Genomic DNA, 18,744 nt, shown 5'->3' on the forward strand with positions numbered 1-18,744 from the left:
TTACGATCACAACTCATTTCTTGATTTTTATATCGACTAAGTGCAGATTAGAAGAAATTATTTGAAATCAAATAATAATAATTATTTGAATATAAAATTCTTAGACGATCCAAGGTCTGACCTCTTAAAATGTTCCTTTCCGGAAGAGAAAATATCATGCAAAACACTTTGCCAACTTTAAAATTTGATGAATTATAATAAAAGCTTCAATTGACAATTTAATTAACATACACTCTTAGACAAAAAAACGACGCACCAAGAAGGAGTTATCCGAATGGAACGAAAAGAAGTGATGTACATGACGATTGCTCGGTCTCCGTGTTCTGTCATTTATCTAGGCCTACCGCTTCTTCTTGACGCTGTGCGCGGCCATGGTTCACCCATTTCTGCCAACATTGTCTAATAGTGGCATTGCTCCTGCTCAAATGTCGAGCTATTCGCCGATAAGACCAACCGGCTTCTTTGAGCCCACTACAAGACCTCTCTCAAATTCTGTCATCTGTGCATATCGCGCCTGTATGGGAGACATAGTTACATGAAATTCGTGAAGAATTTATGACCTGGAATCGTAATTTCTCCTCTTAAATATCCTGCCAGTTGCGCAGATTAGATGCGCTGTAGTGACAACCGTTCATTCATTAGCAGCCAAAATGTAAAATTTTGCATTTTCCGTCGAAACCTGTATGCATATCAATTTGTATCCAATTTGCTTTATATCGTCTAGGTGCGTCGTGGTGCATCTTTTTTTTTTTTTTTTTTTTTGTCTAAGAGTTTATTAGTTATAATTCCTATGTATGTTTAATTAATCATTTGGTATAATATATAATTATCAATTAATTCAAATTTCCTTCGTATACAGTATTACTTCATTAGTGAAATTAAGCTTTTCTTTTTATGCAAATTTTTCTAAATCTCAAGTGTTTATTGCATGCACATAATTTTCCTCTTAAGTTTAAAAAAAAATTAGCTGATTTATCTGTGTCTAAGAATGAGAAAGAAGAGAAATCTGCCAATGAAAAACTTTTAACTAGGCACAAACGAAGATATTTTGCCTTAGGGTTGAATAAAATTCTGTCAGTTTTGACACCGATCAGATATAGGTCCCAGTTCTTCAGGAGGATAAATAAAGGTTTATGCATTGACAACAATGAATGGAGCAAAGCAAGCACGATCGTAGCGTTTATCTCTTGAGAAAAATTTTAAGGAATGTGAAAAATAACTTCTTGCTCGTTTTGCTCCGCCCAATGTTTTCAGTATAAAGGCGCCCGTCCCACATCTCATTTCGCAAACATCCTCAGTGGCGTCCCACAAGGAAGTGTTATTGGGTTAATTTTGTATATTATATATATACTAAATGACTTTCCTGATTTCAAAAACGACAATAATACCTTGCTTGCCTGTTATGTAGACGACACGGCGATTCTTATCAAATCGAGATATCCAAATCATGGAATGGGCAAACTACAAGGGAATATCCCTATTATTGAGGGCTGGGGTGCGAAATGGAAAACATGCATCCAGCCAGAAAAATCACAAGTTCTACTGATATGCGAGTATCGTACGCAGGATAAAATAACCAACAACATCACTCTCTTCGGACATCATGTTTCCAAGTCAACCAGGCTGTTTACCTAGGAGTTATGTTAAACTTCTCATTCACCTGGTCAACGCACGAGACGAGCTTGTAGCAAAGCCTAGGGACTTGCCATGAGACTATACCTCATCCTTAAAGATCAACTTCTGACGCTAAATCCCAAAGGCATATTTACCTTTTTGTTATTCGGTCCACACTTACATATGCGTCTCCAACATGGACAAATGCCAGCGAAAACGATATCCAGTCTTTGCAGATAATACAGAATAAGATTCTCAGGATTATCACTGGAGCCCCGTACTACGTACGAAATAAAAATCTTCACGCTTCAAAGTTGAGCTCATCTCCGAGTTTCTGCACAGACGAAACTCAAAATTTATGACAAGGCCATCAGAAGTACGTCAGCCTGCCTTTCGGACATTTTTGCCTATGAAATACTTGACGATGACAGGAATATCAGGCCTTATGCAACATTTCTTTACGAAAGTCAGAAATGTAGAGCCATGACATCAGCAGAAGACAGCGTTCCGCCTAGCCCGCATACTAGGAGTCTAACTCAAATTAACTGTATTGAAAAGCATACTCAGGGCTTTACTACTTTTGAAAATTGCTTAGTGGGATTCAGATGACTATTTTCTCGCTCTTAATTGAACTTCACACTCTCACACGCCAGTAAGTCTGTAGAGACAAGGTGTCTCATTTTATTAATCTCAAGTGTTCACATCCTTATGGTGAAAAATGTATGAAGAGCCGTTATGTGTGAGGCACCTAGTGGGATTCCGTGATAAGCTCTGGTATGAGCAGGATAAATTCCTGCTGAACACCAGAATAAATAACTAAAGCATTCAAGCATCATTTCGTAAATAATGCTTCGGACCTGGGCAAATGGGATGCTTCAAGAATCAGCGATGTCATCAGATACTTCAAAGATCAAGATCATTTAAGAAAACTCCACTAAAGAAGGAAAGAAAGCTTACTAGCATTAAGTGCTCGGGACAAAACAATGCAGCTTCAATGCTTTGCTTACCATTCCCAAAATCGTGAGGAATCACAGAACGAAGACCAGAAATGCAGCGTGGAAACCTCAAGCTGCGTTCACACTGGTCCGTTGGGGCGAAAAGCGGCAAGGCGGAAAAAAACGCTTTCTGCGTACGTCAGTTCATATCAGCTGGAAACTTTCCCTTTAAAAGTTGTCATATGCTCGCACTAGATGGCTCTTTTTATGGGAACTTCGGGAAAACGTGAAATTTCTGTGTGGTATTTTGACTTTTTACGATTACATTTTTTAAAATAAAAATGGATTTAATTTCTGCTCAATTAAAACTTATTTTACTTCTTGTTTTGTGTAAGAGAAGAAGAATGCAGTGGCTTATATTAATATGTCAGAGATGACTGTAGAAAAGAATTTGCAAATAATTTAATTGAAGAAATAAGCTTGAACGAAACTAAATTTCTTTTAATTACTTTAGTATGATATCTCATCAATTCGATGAATTTCTAGCCCTCGTTGAACAATTTATTCAAAAGCAGAGCACTAATTTTTGTCAGAATATTTCAGAAAAGAATCGTTTGGAAGGTTTGGAATCGTTAGGATATCCCAGAATAGGATTATTGTACATCCATCTAACGCTGTATATATCTAATTTAATTTATTTATGAATTTTGTTGAATGATAATTAAAAATTCCTAATTGCATGATTCTATTTTGGAAAGTAAATTTTTCACGGGGTAGATTACTATAAATATTTTTGCGTGATGTATGAATTTATCTTAAATACTTCCTTAAATGAACTTCCCTTAATTGTTTTAAATAATGCAATAAAAATGTGTATTTTTTTAACTATATGTAGAATTTACAGCATTACTAATTTAAATATCTCACATAAAAGAGCAGTTATTTTTAAATTAATAAACAACAGCAATTAAAAAAAAAAGTGTTTTAGTTTCTGCCATATATTAATGAACAACCACTATCTAAAGGTTTATTTTATAGGGTCACTTTTATCTGAAACTTACTGAAATAACTTCATTTTATACAATATTACTATGATATGGCAGAAAAGATATGCTATTCTACACGACGCTACACACAGGATGTGGCTTTCCCAGCCTAGGAGCCTGTAGAAGTGCCCAGCACCTGAGCCTTTATATATAATACTTTTTTTTCTGAGTTAAAAATTGAATTCCACAACTAGCGAATTTGCTAATGCTCATGCAAAAGTTCTTTAACGAAAAATTATCATCAAGATTAAACCTTTGGTAAAGTTCATATATAAATTGCTCATGCATGTTAAGAAAAACAAACATGAATCTATTATTAGGAACTAAATTAAGATCAATCAAACTGATGGAAAGACTGAATGTTGAGAGAATTGAATTCCCTCACTTTAGTTCTGGAATTTAATCCCTTGGCCAGGTGCTAATGGCACCAGGTGTTGGCCTAGAATTCTTTTTTGCTCTTCAAGATGATTGGAAGCTAATTGCCTTCTTGCTGTTATCTTCCTCTCTCCGGCTTCCTTCCTAGAAAATTTCGCCCACCAGCGGCCGAGCGGTAAAAGTCGCTGAACACTGGTAGTTCGGTCTGAGGTTCGAATCCCGCGAACGGGCTGGCTGCATGGGTGTTTTCGTGGTTTTCCCCATGTGTAACGTGTATACGAGCCAGTTTTCCTTAGAAAGTCCTCCACGAAGGCATCCCTCCCCTTAGGCAGATAGCCCTAGTGAGCTTTGCCATAATTAAATACACCAAATCCTAGAAAATTTCATTTCAGCGTTTATACGTGAGGAGCCCATGAAACAGTACTTCAATTAGGCTAGCAAGGCGATTTTAGCAGCAAATAAAGCATACGCATTAGTCTATTTGACCCAGTTTTGAAAAAAAAATGCCTCTAAAGAGAGACCTATATCTTATCATCCCCGTAATCACACAAGTTTATTCAAAACCTATGCCAAAATATGGCTAAAACCTCTACGTCTGCTTGTTTAGGAATTAAGGATAAACATATGCATTCAGCTGACAAAATATTGCCTTATATATATGTGTGTATGTGTAAGATAAAAGATATTTAAATCGAACTTACAAGTAAAATTAGTAATAACCTCTTAACTCTTAACTTTAATTCGGTTATATCCCCCTCTCTATTCTAAAACAGTAATTGTTTATAATAACTTTTTATGGATTGTGTCATTTGCAAAATGGACTATTTCACCCCATCTTACGTAACGCACGTCAATGGTGGTGTGTTATAGCTAATCATTTCTTCGAGAACTGAAATTTTTATTCTGTATCTCACGCTTTTCTGAATGGACAGTCCTTTTTTACGCTTTGCTACTGCTCCACAGGAAAGGTACACTGCTGCTCGTAGCTTCTCTTCTTAGCTCAAAGCTATCAAAAATATAATATTTTGGAATTGGCACGATTAGAGTGTCAAGTTATTTGTGGGCGCAAATGTCAACTAAAATAAAAATTAACATTTAATCTGTTGAGCTGCCATGCTTGGTGTTCATTATGGATCAACATCTAATGAGTCAATATTTCTACATCATTAGTAAACACATATATGCACTGCCCACCAAAAGTTAAGGAACAGCATATTTTTCAAAGCTCACCATTACAAAAATGTCAGTAACGTTTAAATTCACAATTCATATGCATGACAGTAACGAAGTTTAAGAAAATATACGCAGAAAACAATAGCTATCACTTTTATTTTATAGAAATGAATATTTATATAGGAGTAGGAGAAAAAAGGCAAAGATTGTAATTTTTATTCACGAGTGTTAAGCTTCAGTTGGTATTACATTTTCGTGGACAATATCCAGGACAGCCTATCATTGTCTAGGAGAACTCGTTTGCCCGATTCATTGAGGTGGCGGGCAATCGAATGAACAAAAATGGGGATGTCATAAGCTGATGCTGCTAGACGTCCAATGTGTCTCGTAAGTGTGGTCCACTGACTATGGAATCAGTTTGATTCCCAGGATTCTGTGTCTAGAAGACATGTTCGAGGCAGACCTGCGACCAGAACACCTGCGAGAGACCGTTATTTAGCTCTTTAAGCCCGAAGGAGGAGTAACATTACTGTGCCTCAGCTCATGGTATATCATTTAGTGGCAATAGGAATAAGAATCTCAGCTACTACAGTGCGCAGACGCCTGCACAATACAGGTCCGTATGCAAGTTGTATCCATTTGTTTGCGTCCCCTTGACCCGAGGATACAGAGGTGCTCCTTTATATTGGGCAAGAAAATACGTGTCCTGGACCAGTCAACGATGGGCGTCTATTCTCTTCATAAACGAGTCCAGGTTCACACTGGAGAGTGATTCAAGTCTTCAACTGATCTGAAGGGTACAACGCACCAGATACAACCAATCCTACATTGTGGTAAGACACAGTTACAGAGGTGGTGGAATAATGGTTTGAGTCGGGATCTCTCTCGGTGGTCACACTGATCTACATGTGTTCCATGGAAAAAATTTGACCGGTGTGAGATTTCGAAACAAGATCTTTGATCAATATGTCCGCCCATATGCCGCTGCTATTGGTGCTGAATTTCTTCTGATGGACGACAATGCGCGACCGCACCGAGCTCGGGTTGCTGAAGAATATCTTGAAGGTCACGGTATGGATCGGATGGAATGGATCTACTTTGGACTACCTTGAGAGACCGGTTTCTGCTTTAAGTCCTCCTCCAAGATTGTTAGAGGAGCTTGAACAAGGATTACTCCATGTCTGCTCATTGCTTCCCATTTCACTGACCGACAACTTAATTGACAGCATGGAACGTCGCTGCAGCCAATGTATTGCAACTAGGGTTGGGCACGTTCCTTATTAGAAACCAATTTTGTAATGTTACCACCCCATTTTTCTTCAAAAAACTGTGATATACTGTTTCTCCAAGACTGGGTTTCTCTGACAAGAGTGAAATTTTTTGTTGGAATTCATGTTTGAGACACATTAGAAATTTTTAGAAAGCTTTAGAGGTACATTTACAGAATAAAGCTATGCAAGCTATATGTCAATTTTTTTTAGTCTACAGAAAAGGTGCTTTGGAAGCACTTTCAAACTGAATTTTTTTTTAATTTATAACAAACTGGACTATTCTAAAAGGAAATGTTTTGTTTAGTCATGTATTTATCAGACACCAATTCACAGTTCTATTAAAGAATTTTAAAATACACAACAAATAAACTATGCACCCGATACCAAATTTTATTATACTTAGATAGAGGCGAACACATCAGGTATTTTCTACATATTTCACAAATGATCAGTGTATCTATCTCTGCTGATACGGTGAACATTAATATCATAAGACATGTTGTCCCACAAGGGTGGCAGTACACCGTTATCAACCATAGCAACAGTCATACAGTTGCGAAGATTGTGCAGTGTAACGTCAGAACACCCGTGGTGTTCTGACGAAAAGACAGGTTGTCTTTTTAAATATTCATTTTAAAAACTTAATAAGAAATTATTGAATTAATAAGAAATTATTAATAAGAAATTGAATAATGAATAATTAATAAGAAATTGAATTAATAAGAAATTATTGAATAGTAATTAAAATAATAAAATCATTCCAGCCATAAATCATACAAAGGCCGCTGACGCGGCGACGACGCTAAAATGCGTCTACTTTCACTCGTTTACAGCATTAAAAGCTCTTTTACACAAAGTTTCGTTTTTGTTACAACCTGGAAAAGAACTTAATTAGTCCCTTATGGCCGCCAACCACACCTGGGGGGTTTCCGCTGGACTTTTCTTCCAAAGGTCTGCTGTCCATTCTGTCTCTGACAACAGATATCTCTCATTAAGCACCTGGAAGTCCGAGGGGTACATATGTCTGAACGTCACAACTCCTACCCTCCCCGGGGGTGGGGGTTTTCAGAACTCCAATTCCTCGTACCTTACCACAGCAAGTCTTAATAATAAAACTAATAATTATTTTCACTAATATTTTTTTCACTATGCTGGGCTAAGTACCAACGATAAACATAACAAGAACTATATTGATGCCCGTAAAAAACATATAAACAACATAATACTAAAAGCTAAAGCTTAATTATACATATACCATATAAGAACGTATAGTTTCTGAAATATGCAATATACAATATACATTCTAACTTTAACATTGATTATGTTTTTAGCCAGGCTGAAAAGGGAAACCTTGCATATTTTTAATTTTCAGCTTGTGGTAATATCTCAATGGTAACCCAACACCTGAATGAAAACTACTACGTTTGACCTCAAGATAATCCCTTTCCAAAGAATTACTGTGATTGTTTAACGTGACCCAATCACAAGAAGGGTTTACAACGTCACCTTTCTTTTGTAGGTCCGCTACAAAAGAATATTTTATTGTAGGAAGTGACAGTTCATCCACTTTCGTTTCAGGCAGAAAGAAATTTGTTTTCTCTATCCTTTGTGTTTGAGACAACACTTCACCCCTTTCTATAATGATGGGAGAAACTTCGCTTGAGGGTTCGAGTTCGCCGCGTTCAGCCTCCAACGGACAACTTTTCCCCATTTCATTCTTTGATTGACTTGGAGCTCAAGTACCTGTTTCCACCTGAAAGAAAAGTTTATCGTGTTTATCTTCCGCTAATGTTTCGGCGGTGCGATTTCCTAGGACATAACAGCCTTCATTCAACTCATTGCGAATAACCGCTGCCTTTGTCATTACTTCTCCAAATGTTCCTTCTATTGCAACGTTTGCTAAGTGTAAACAAATTGGGGCCTCTTCAAACGGGTGTTTTACCCAAACAGTCTCGCCCGCCAGCATCGAAGGAGTGAGATATTTCTTGCATATTATGTCAATGCATGACACGGTATCTCTCAAAACTGTAAGATCAAAACCGTTCACTTTAGCCATCATTAGATACGGGGCGAAACAATCTTCTTCAATCTCCTGGACTCTATTTACAATAAATGGAGTTTTGAGATCCTTTTTAACTTCCGACATTGACGCCTTAAGTGTTCGTTTGAACCACAAGAATAACACTTATGTGGTCTTCTCATATCAAATTGACGCTCATTCCGATTCCGGAGATGTTCCTTTCTGTCAGAGGCATATCTATCTTTCCCTCCAGACTGGTGATACTTTTGCGGATTTCTTGAATTTAAATGATTTTTATTTCTCCGTTGTAACTCAGAACTATGAACAGAAGATATCTTCTTCCGGGTTTCACGAACATTTTCATACTCTTCTAGCACTTTTGCTAATTTACCTGGAGTCTTTATCTTCGATCATTCGTCAATAAAATGATGCCGCACTTCGGCATGTACACGGCGCTTCATTTGCTTCGTTATCATGAGATCCTTTAAAAGTTCAAAATCGGTAACTTCCAAACCTACAATCCATTCTTCAAATAATTCCTTAATTCAAAGGTAAAATCTCTTCAAGTGGTTCGAGTGTTTTTCTGGGATTCCGTAAATTCAATACGAAATTTTTCTGGGCTAAGCTTAAACCTTCTAAACAATATCCTCTTTACGTAACCGTAGTCATAAGCCTGCTGCTCTGGTTCTCGCATAATCAGCTGAACTATGTCAGTTGGCAAGATTGTCAATAAAACAGAAACCCATTCTGATTGAAGATTCGCACGCTTTGCTTGGCGCTCAAACATAACTTGATACAAACTGATAATTTTTCAGGGTCAAATTTTAGAATCATTTTTTTAGATCGTAACGGCTTTTCTTAAGTCCATTTTCTTCATTCCCGCCATTTGCAGAGTCATTCCCGTTAGCGGCTAGTAATCTTAACTTCGATAATTGAAATTCCCTTTCTTCTCTCCTAATTCTATCTTGCCTCTCTGCAATTCTTTCCTGCCTTTCTTTTTCTTCTCTCCTAATTCTTCCCTGACTCTCTTCTTCTTCTCTCCTAATTCTTTCCTCCTTTCTTCTTCTTCTCTCGTAATTCTTTCCTGCTCCTTTTTTCTTTCTCAAGCCTCGTTGAAGTGATATTTTCTAACAGACCTTTCACTAGTTCCTCCTCATAGGATTCATTTCCCATAATCAGCTGTCTTAAATCCAATATCCTAAGTTCAGGGTTAACATTTTTCCCTAACTCTTCAGCCAAGGATTTAAGATCCTCTTTCCTAACTTTTGCTAAGAATGCCATGATATAAAACTAAATTATGATAACATATCAGGACTTGTGTTCCGCTTGACTTGCTTTGGAAACATGAACTGTCCTAACTCGGAACAGGGAGCTTACTCAAGCTATGTTCAATAAATTGTGAAGTAAACAATACACACAGGAAGGGTATACGAAACCCTTTATTTTTCTATCTTTACAGAGATTTCCGGAACGTTGGAATACAAAGACCAACCACTTGTGGTCTGAACGTAAGAATATAAAACTACTAACTAAAACTCTAACTAAAACTAACTTTGGATTAATATACAAGTGCCTAGATTTAAGATTGTCCGTTATTTAACAAAGTCCGTATGTAGTACACCGAGCTGCTAAAACTACGATACGTTTTGCAATTATCAAGAGGACTAAACCTCTGGCCTTGAAGGCAACCAGCAACCGAGTGAAAACTCGTAACACTATAATGACAAGCGGCTTGCTTCCAATAGCTCTTTCCTCTCTTTTGCTTGGCAAAAAGCCACAACTTAAGTACTTGGCGTTAGCAAGATAATTTGCATAAATAAGTTAAAGCTTCTAATTCTGACCGGAAGTAGAAAATAAGAAGTGATAGTAAAGATTTAAAATAAAATAAACGTTAGTAAAACTTAGGATCCTTACAAACAACCTAACAATTTTAGCTCCCTCACACTACATATATATAAAATTGATTTAAACAAATATCATTTCACAAAGAGAGAGTAAAATTGAACCCTTAATTTTTTTCATAACATATTTTACAGACCTTACACAAAAACAAGACAGTTTACACTATAATATGCACATTATGCGTTCAAATAAAAAATTCTCTACTTGAGAACTTATGATACTACAAATAATATTACCCTCTTAAATGCTTTAAATTTAGTTGCGTAAAACACTCTTGCTTATGATAATACAATATACTTTCATCAAAATTTGAGGTATATTAAAATATGCATTCAAAGGTTAATTATAAAAAACATATATCTACATGCTCATAACTAAACATTAATATGACGACCGTTAAATAAAAAATACTGGGGATTTCTAGCATTCCCCTTTTACTCATTCAATATAAAAATTTTCTCAGTTCTTAACACAAATAATGTTTGACACACCTTAACTGAAAATATTAATATTTATAATATTCAAGACGTCTTAGAAATGAATGTCTGAATGCCATCTATGCTTAGAACCTTCAAAGTTACAGTAATTCTTCTCCTTTACACATTCAATTATATAAGCTTAATTTGAGCACAACACATTAACCTTTCAGATATTCAAAAAATCTATTAACACAGATTTAAATTCTAAAAGTTACACTTCTTATTGTAACATAAAACCCAAACAGCACATTTCTTTAAGCTTTACAGAAACAAAGTTGGCTTAAAACAGTTATATGAACTTATATACAGTGTCTCACAAAAGTGATGGACACTTGTGCTTTACAAAAGGAAACTGCAATAAAATAAATTAAAAAAACATGTAAAATTTTTTGTGGGCGTGTTTCATACTTAAATTTAGTAACAATTATTACATAACATACATTTTCTCAAAATATTAAAATATTAATTTAATAAAAATACAATTGTTTAGAACGGAGCAAAAAATGGCTCACATAAGTGATGGGACACTTACTTTTCCATCAAATATTTATCCAAAAATTTTACTTTTTAAAAGGTTTTATTATTTTGTTGAATTTCCTTTTACTTTTAAAACACTATTTAATTTCTTGGGTTGGTTTGGTTTGGTTGGTTTATTAAATTACGGCAAAGCACTCGAGGGCTATCTGCCTTAAGGGAGGGATGCCTTCGTGGAGGACTTTTTAAGGGAAACTGGCTCGTATACACGTTACACATGGGGAAACCACGAAAACACCCATGCAGCCAGCCCGTTCGCGGGATTCGATCCTCGGACCGAACTACCAGTGTTCAGCGACGTTACCGCTCGGCCGCTAAATTTCTTGGAATGGGATCGAATAATTTTTTTGTGATTTCTGGAGTGATTTTACCCCCATTCTTCTTGAAGCACCGATTTTAATTGTTGTTTTGAAGAAATGGTGTATTTGCGAATTCTTGATTCCAATTCTTGCCAAATATTCTCTATGGGATTTAAGTCTGGAGATTGTGGTGGCGTTTTATTATTTCAGGACAGTTATACAGCAGCCAGAGTCTAACGTTCAAAGCAGTGTGCTTGGGATCATTGTCCTGGTAGAATTTAAAATCGTTATGAAGGTTCAATTTTCGTGCTGAAGATTTCAAATTTTGATTTAAAATGTCAATATACTTGTGCTGACCCATTATACTGTCAATAAAAACAAGATTACCAACTCCAGCGGACGACATACACCCCCATACCATAACTCCTACTCCACCATGTTTTACTGTTGGCACCAAGTTCTGTTTGCGAAATTCTTCCCTGGGTTTTCTACACAACAAGATTCTACCGTCAGAACCAAATATATTAAATTTACTCTCATCAGTAAATATAACTTCAATCCAGTAATCAGAATTCTTATTTATATGTTGGATTTTGCGAAAGCCAGCCTGAGTTTTCTATTCTTTTCTCTTACGAAGAATTTTTTCCTGGCTGCTCTACCGTGATATCCAGTAGATCGAATTACTCTTTTAATAGTCTCAGAATTAACAATTACTCCATATAATTCATGTAAATCAGCAGCAACTTTAGGAGCACTCATTCTTGGATTTTTTTAATACTTCGAACGATAATTCGCTTTATTCCATTGGATTGCTTTGATGGTCGGCCAGGTTTTCTTTTATCCTGAATCATATGATTCTTTTCATATCGTTTAATGATATTGAAAACTGTTGAATGACTGAAGTTAACTGTTTCAGGAGTTTCTCTAATAGATTTTCCACGTTCAATATGCAAATTAATAACTAATTTTCAAATTTCAGGCAAAGTTTCTTTTCGTTTAGCATTCATGGCTGCACAGAGCTAAAAAACACAAAAATTCCAAAACAAACTGGAGAGAAATATTGCAGACGATTTTATAAATTATTGCCAATTGCTTTTGAGTAAAAATAAATACCCCAAAATATATTTTTATTGCCTACTTCAGACGATTTTTGTTGCATAGTACGTAGTGTCCCATCACTTATGTGAGCCATTTTTTGCTCCATTCTAAACAATTGTATTTTTATTAAATTAATATTTTAATATTTTGAGAAAATGTATGTTATGTAATAATTGTTACTAAATTTAAGTATGAAACACACCCACAAAAAATTTCTACATGTTTTTTTAAATTAATTTTATTACAGTTTCCTTTTGTTAAGCACAAGTGTCCCATCACTTTTGTGAGACACTGTACTAAAATACAGAAATAAATTAAATTACTTTACTGCCTCAATACAAAAATCCAAGATTCTTACCCACCTGGATTGTAGACTCTAGTGGTTGATGCTTGGAAAAAAAAATGCTGTCACAGCTTTATCAAGCACTTATATCACAACGCATTACAATTTTCACCGCACTAAATTTAGTGGAATGATTTAGTCGGCCAATCATGCACTTCAAAAATGATAATGTTTTCCTTTTTGAAGATCGTCGCATTCTACTCATCATATTGTTAAGGAATTTAGAATCTCACTAGGCAAGTGCATAATACCGTTTATGAGCAGAACTGGGCTGCCGGAATTTATATGCTTGTTGGTGCCTAAATTGACAGACGATCATAAAGTCGTTCCTGCATCATATTGTTATAAAGAATGAAACGTGGGTGCATCATGAGAGACGAAACCAGCATCTGCAGCGATTACGTGGTGTGAGAGACATCGGTGACTTGGAGTGAATAGTTGCTTGCTCGTGTCGTCACTTATTATGCCAATGAGAAGTGCACCAGCGCACAAGTTTCGCATGCTCTTAAAGATGATAATGACCTTGGGATTGGATTCTGGGTCTATTTAATGCGAGTCGAATTCTCTACCACTAGCGCAAAAGAGCTCCCGCGCCCTAGGTTTAAGAATTCCAACTCTTTCAAATTTGCGAGCGTTAAGTTGCTCTCGAGATTGCTACACATCTATATCATGGAAGTACCGAATCTCATCCTCTTCCAAGATATTCAAAATATTACCAACCGCAAAGAAAGTTAGGTTGATCTTTGGATTATGGTAACTTGGCGATTTTTTGGCGAAAATTTGGCTACCAACTCTGATACAGCTACCCTCTATTTTTTTTTCGACGCCATTTTGTCTTCACGAAGTAAAGACATGTTTCTTTTCTTTTTTATTTACTCAACACTTTTTCCAACAATCTACTAGCCGAATTACACTTATGCTAGAAATTTTATGTAACAAAACTGCTTAATCATGACAAATATTAACTGCAAAATAGGGAAAAAATGCACAATCGCAAACTCCTTGCGCGTTTTTCAGAATAGCACATACACATAAACCATTTACACGTCGACTTATTTTTACTTAAAAAAACATTCTAGAATTGCACAAAAATGGCATTGCACACACTCTTAGCTTTATCCATCTACACTGCTATTTTCTCATGAATTACAAAAATTTGCACGAAAATGCATGAAAATTTTCTGAATCTTTAAACTCGGTAAAAAGCACATATATGAAATTACCAGATCGCGAAAAAGTATATACCCTTTCCAAGGATGAACATTTCCACGTATAAAATAAATAAAATATCCAAAAACTTTTACCTAGTGTCAAATATTTAAATTATTTCCATGCACGTTTACTTCAACTGAAACGTATACCAAATTGCTACAAACATAAAATTCACAAAATAACTATCATTTAATTAAAATATCACTAAACCATGTACACGTCGACTTATTTTTACTTAAAAAAACATCCCAGAATTGCACAAAAATGGCATTGCGCACACTCTTCACTATATCCAGGTACACTGCTTTTTTCTCATAAATTAGAAAAATTTCACGAAAATGTTGCAATCCGAAAATTAATCAACACTATTTCACAGAACACACAATGAAGTTTAATACAAAATAATATAGTACTACAGATATTTTTCCAAATTTTTTTTACCCCCTTTTCCGATTAAAGAACTATAATTCGTCCATTAATGTCACATGACATATCTCATGATCTCTCATTTCCCTCACACAAAATAATGCGTAATCGGAACTGAGTACTTCTCACATTATTACCAAAGTCCTAGGTAGTAACCTTTATCACCTCCAAAATGTCGCCAAACTACCTGTTACCATATTCCAAAGATCAGCCGAAAGTTATTCCGACGGTCATTTTGGGGCTACTAAAGCTTACTGCTGATTGATTTCTCTACATTTCCGTTAGGTTATAGCCGTAAGTGCTGCCAGTTACTGTAATCTCTTGGCCTTCATTGGTGAGGAAGTTCGCAAGAAACAATCAGGATTTCTCTCAAAAGTCGCTGTATTGCTCCACAACAACATTCGACAGTATGGTATCCCTATTATATGTGATTTATTCAGCCGTTTCCGCTAGTGGTACTGGATAATGTTCTCTAAAGCTTGAATCTATCAGCCCGCGACTTTTATTTTTTCGAAGCTTTTAAGAAACATCGAAGTTATGAGCTATTAACAAAACGATAAGCACGATCAACAAGCCTTCATGGCGCAGCCTTCAGGAACTTCAGGCTCCTCTCTTCTGTGCTAGCACCAAGGCTCTGATGACTGTTCGAACAAAAGTTTGGATAAGCATCGTGATTATGTTGAAAAATAATGCTTATCAGTGTCTAACTATTACTACGTATCCGTATACCTGCCTGTGGAAATTAAGTTTATTTCTGACAGGATTTGTTTTCCTGACTCTGAATTGCTTTTGTCCATATATTCTAATTAATAGCGCATATACATTGTATGTCCGAAGACAGTCTGAGTTTATCCTGCAGAAGTCAACTGTTGGAAAGCCTTTTCGTTTATTTTTACTAATTTTCTCTGAATTTCTGAAATTCTGTCAAAACTTAGTCATCCAACATAACATTTTACTTTAGGAAGCAGAAAGTAGTCTGCAAGGTACCAAGATTTATGCAGGGTGATTCTAAATTGTTTTTACAAATTAAGAGGGTGATAGTACCCATCCAGACAGCAAAAATTACCATAGAATATACTAGGGTTGCATTCCACTCTGAGAGGCAGAAAAGAGAGAACGTATCGAGGAAGAACAAGGAGGCTATCTCCTAAGACTGGCAAGAATTAACCGTATGGCAAATTTGCACTGAGAAGAAGCAGCATTTTGCTCTCAGTTGGTACCGGAGAAAGCCAATCAGAGCAAACGGTGTCCTTGAAAACGGCACAACATCAACGCTTCAAGTGTTAACTTGATAACATCGTCAGAAACGTTTTGTGAATGCTATGACGGAGTACCCGTACGAAGAATTGGCAGATATTCACCTCAGGTACGCTGAACGACTGGGCAGGTGTCCTAAGTGATTACCTGGTAGTCCCTTAATCATGCTAGGCCGTTTGACCGGCGCAACGTACCGTATCTTCTTGGAACAAGTGTCTCCCATTTTATTGCAGGCTGTTCCACTTCCCATCCAGAGAGACATGTGGTTTATGCACGATGGAGCCCCAGGACGTTTTTCAGTCACGGTCAGTAACTTTTTGAATGTCACATATCTCACACGAAGGATGAGACGTGGCGAACCTGTGGCTTGGCCTCCTCGCTCACCGGACTCAACCCACTGAACTTTTTCTTCTGGAAGCACATGAAATCTTTAGTGTGCGAGACACCTGTGGACTCAGCTGAAGCTCTCGTGGTGAGAATCATTGTTACCGCGTACAAAATTAACACGACACCAGGAATCTTCGAGAGGGTGAGCACTCGATGTCGTCGCCGATGTCAAATATGCAACAACACACGTGGTCGGCATTTTGAGCACTTTCTGCGAGTTTTTCACTAGACAATAAATCTGATTGCGCAACTTTTGGTCTCGTTTATTCGCTTTCCCAACACTGTTGTAAGTTCAGGTTGGAATTCTAATATTCCTTTTTTCTGCCTCTGAGAGTGGAGTGCGACCCTATGTTCTATGGTAATTATTGCTCGTCTGGATGGGTATTACCAGCACTCCTACTTTGTAAAAAATATTTAGAATCATCCTGTAGAAATTACCGTTCTCTTTACAATAAAAAGCTTAATAATAACTGTTACGTTGCCATAACTTTTACCGCTCGCGGCGATCACTGAGTTTTCGGCTCTCTCAATACGTACCAAATAAAGCTACAAATTCTCTCTAACACATTAGTATGATGTAATTATCTAAGCCGACACAAAGGAAAAAATGAAAACCATGCGTTAATTTTTTTACGTCAACCTTTAATTACAGCATTATAAAATACTGCTTGTTTTCTGTTAGCTAAACCGTCGAGAACAGAGTAGAAGCCTTATTAATTACTCCAATTGTTGAGTAATAGCTAGTACAGTACACTTTTTTAAAAACAAAGCACTTAAGGTTTTCAAAAAATTCTCCTCATAACTAGCAAAACCTTCAATTATAAGTATTAATATAATACTTAGAATTGCTTTCTAAAGCCAGTATGTTAGAATAAAATGCAAATGTTCAAAAGGAACTAATTTCGGGGTTTCTATTCGTCTTTCTTATTAGTAGCACAAGTAAAACTGAAGTATTGCTCGTAGAGATAAGGAATTTTTTCCAAATTAATATCACTGAGATAAAAATTTAGTTAACATTTGTATTTTTTATTCCAATAGTTCGATGGAGTAAGGAAGGCATAGCCAAAACATAAAGCTGTTAAAATCTTATTGTGATTTTTAGAATATTCTGCCAATGTAAAAACCGTTCCTCTACTTAATTCAATTCCATATGAAAATGATCGACTTTTAATTCTTGAGCTATAATCATTTTCTTTATTTCTTGCCCAAAACTAACTCTCTATAAAATTCCGTCTCACATGAAAAATGACACCCGGGGCAGGCTGCGTCACCTAGCTACACCACTGGATAATAAGCATAGTGCGTAAAGGCGCAGCGTTTTCTGTCCTAAAATGGTGAAATTTTTTTTAGAAGTCACATCTACTGTCTTCCGTTCAAGAATAATTTCGGGTCAATGCAAATGGGCATTTGTATTAATCGGCACTCGCTGATGATACTGTTCATAATTCTGCTTTCCTGAGAGTGGTGCGACAATCACAAAAGCTGCTACAGTAAAACTTAAGATCCTTACTTAAGATTCTTACATAATTATTACATAATCCTTAAGATCCTTACATCTTTACTTTTAAAATGATGCGATTCCCCCTCTTGCTAATATTTAACTTCAACTGCGTGATTTTGGGGATGGGTAACTCTCGTCTGGCGACAATTTCTGTTAGTTATAAAAATTCACAAATGTTTTAATTCCCGCGCAGTGAAACTGTTCATGACAGGAAAAGTACAATGGCATGGAATGGGGTGCTAACAATTGTCGGCACACTGTTACTGGGAATTTTTTCAAGGGCTTATTTGTCTCTATTTAGCAGAATTTATACGGAGGCAAAAACAAGCTGCCGAGTATAACAATTTGTTTTAAATAACTGCCATCTGTAATTGGAAATTATTTTAAAAAAATGTGTTTATACCAATGCTGAAAATATTATTACCGAAGGTCCCAACAGAATGTTGCCGGTGTATGCGCAATTAGGAGAGGGGGGGGGGAAAGATCTTAATCGAAGTTTCTCTGGTTAAGAAGAATTTTTCTCTTATAGCCAAGTGGTTGTCAGTTTCACTTTGTGTTATAAATATTAGATAATTACAAAACCTGTATACATTTTTGGAGATGCAAATTACGAGTGGATTTGGCGACGTATTACGGCCGGAATTTTCGAGCAATAACCATGTCAGCAAACAGCATATAAAAGTTGCCTGCTTAAGACAGCAAATATTTCCTAAAATTTTTTAGAAGGTTTAAAATGCAAATGATAAGATGCATATCAGATGTTATTTGTTGTAAGAGTTTAATAGAGGCAGCATTGCAGCACTAGTCTGCCCAGACATTCAGTAAAGTGAACAGCAAAGATGCATTTAAGTGTATGATAAAAATCAGTCACG

The sequence above is a fragment of the Stegodyphus dumicola genome, chromosome 8 (genome assembly GCF_044657685.1).
Source record: "Stegodyphus dumicola isolate Sdum_Otavi_A_Nest chromosome 8, ASM4465768v1".
NCBI classification, from domain to species: Eukaryota; Metazoa; Arthropoda; class Arachnida; order Araneae; family Eresidae; genus Stegodyphus; species Stegodyphus dumicola.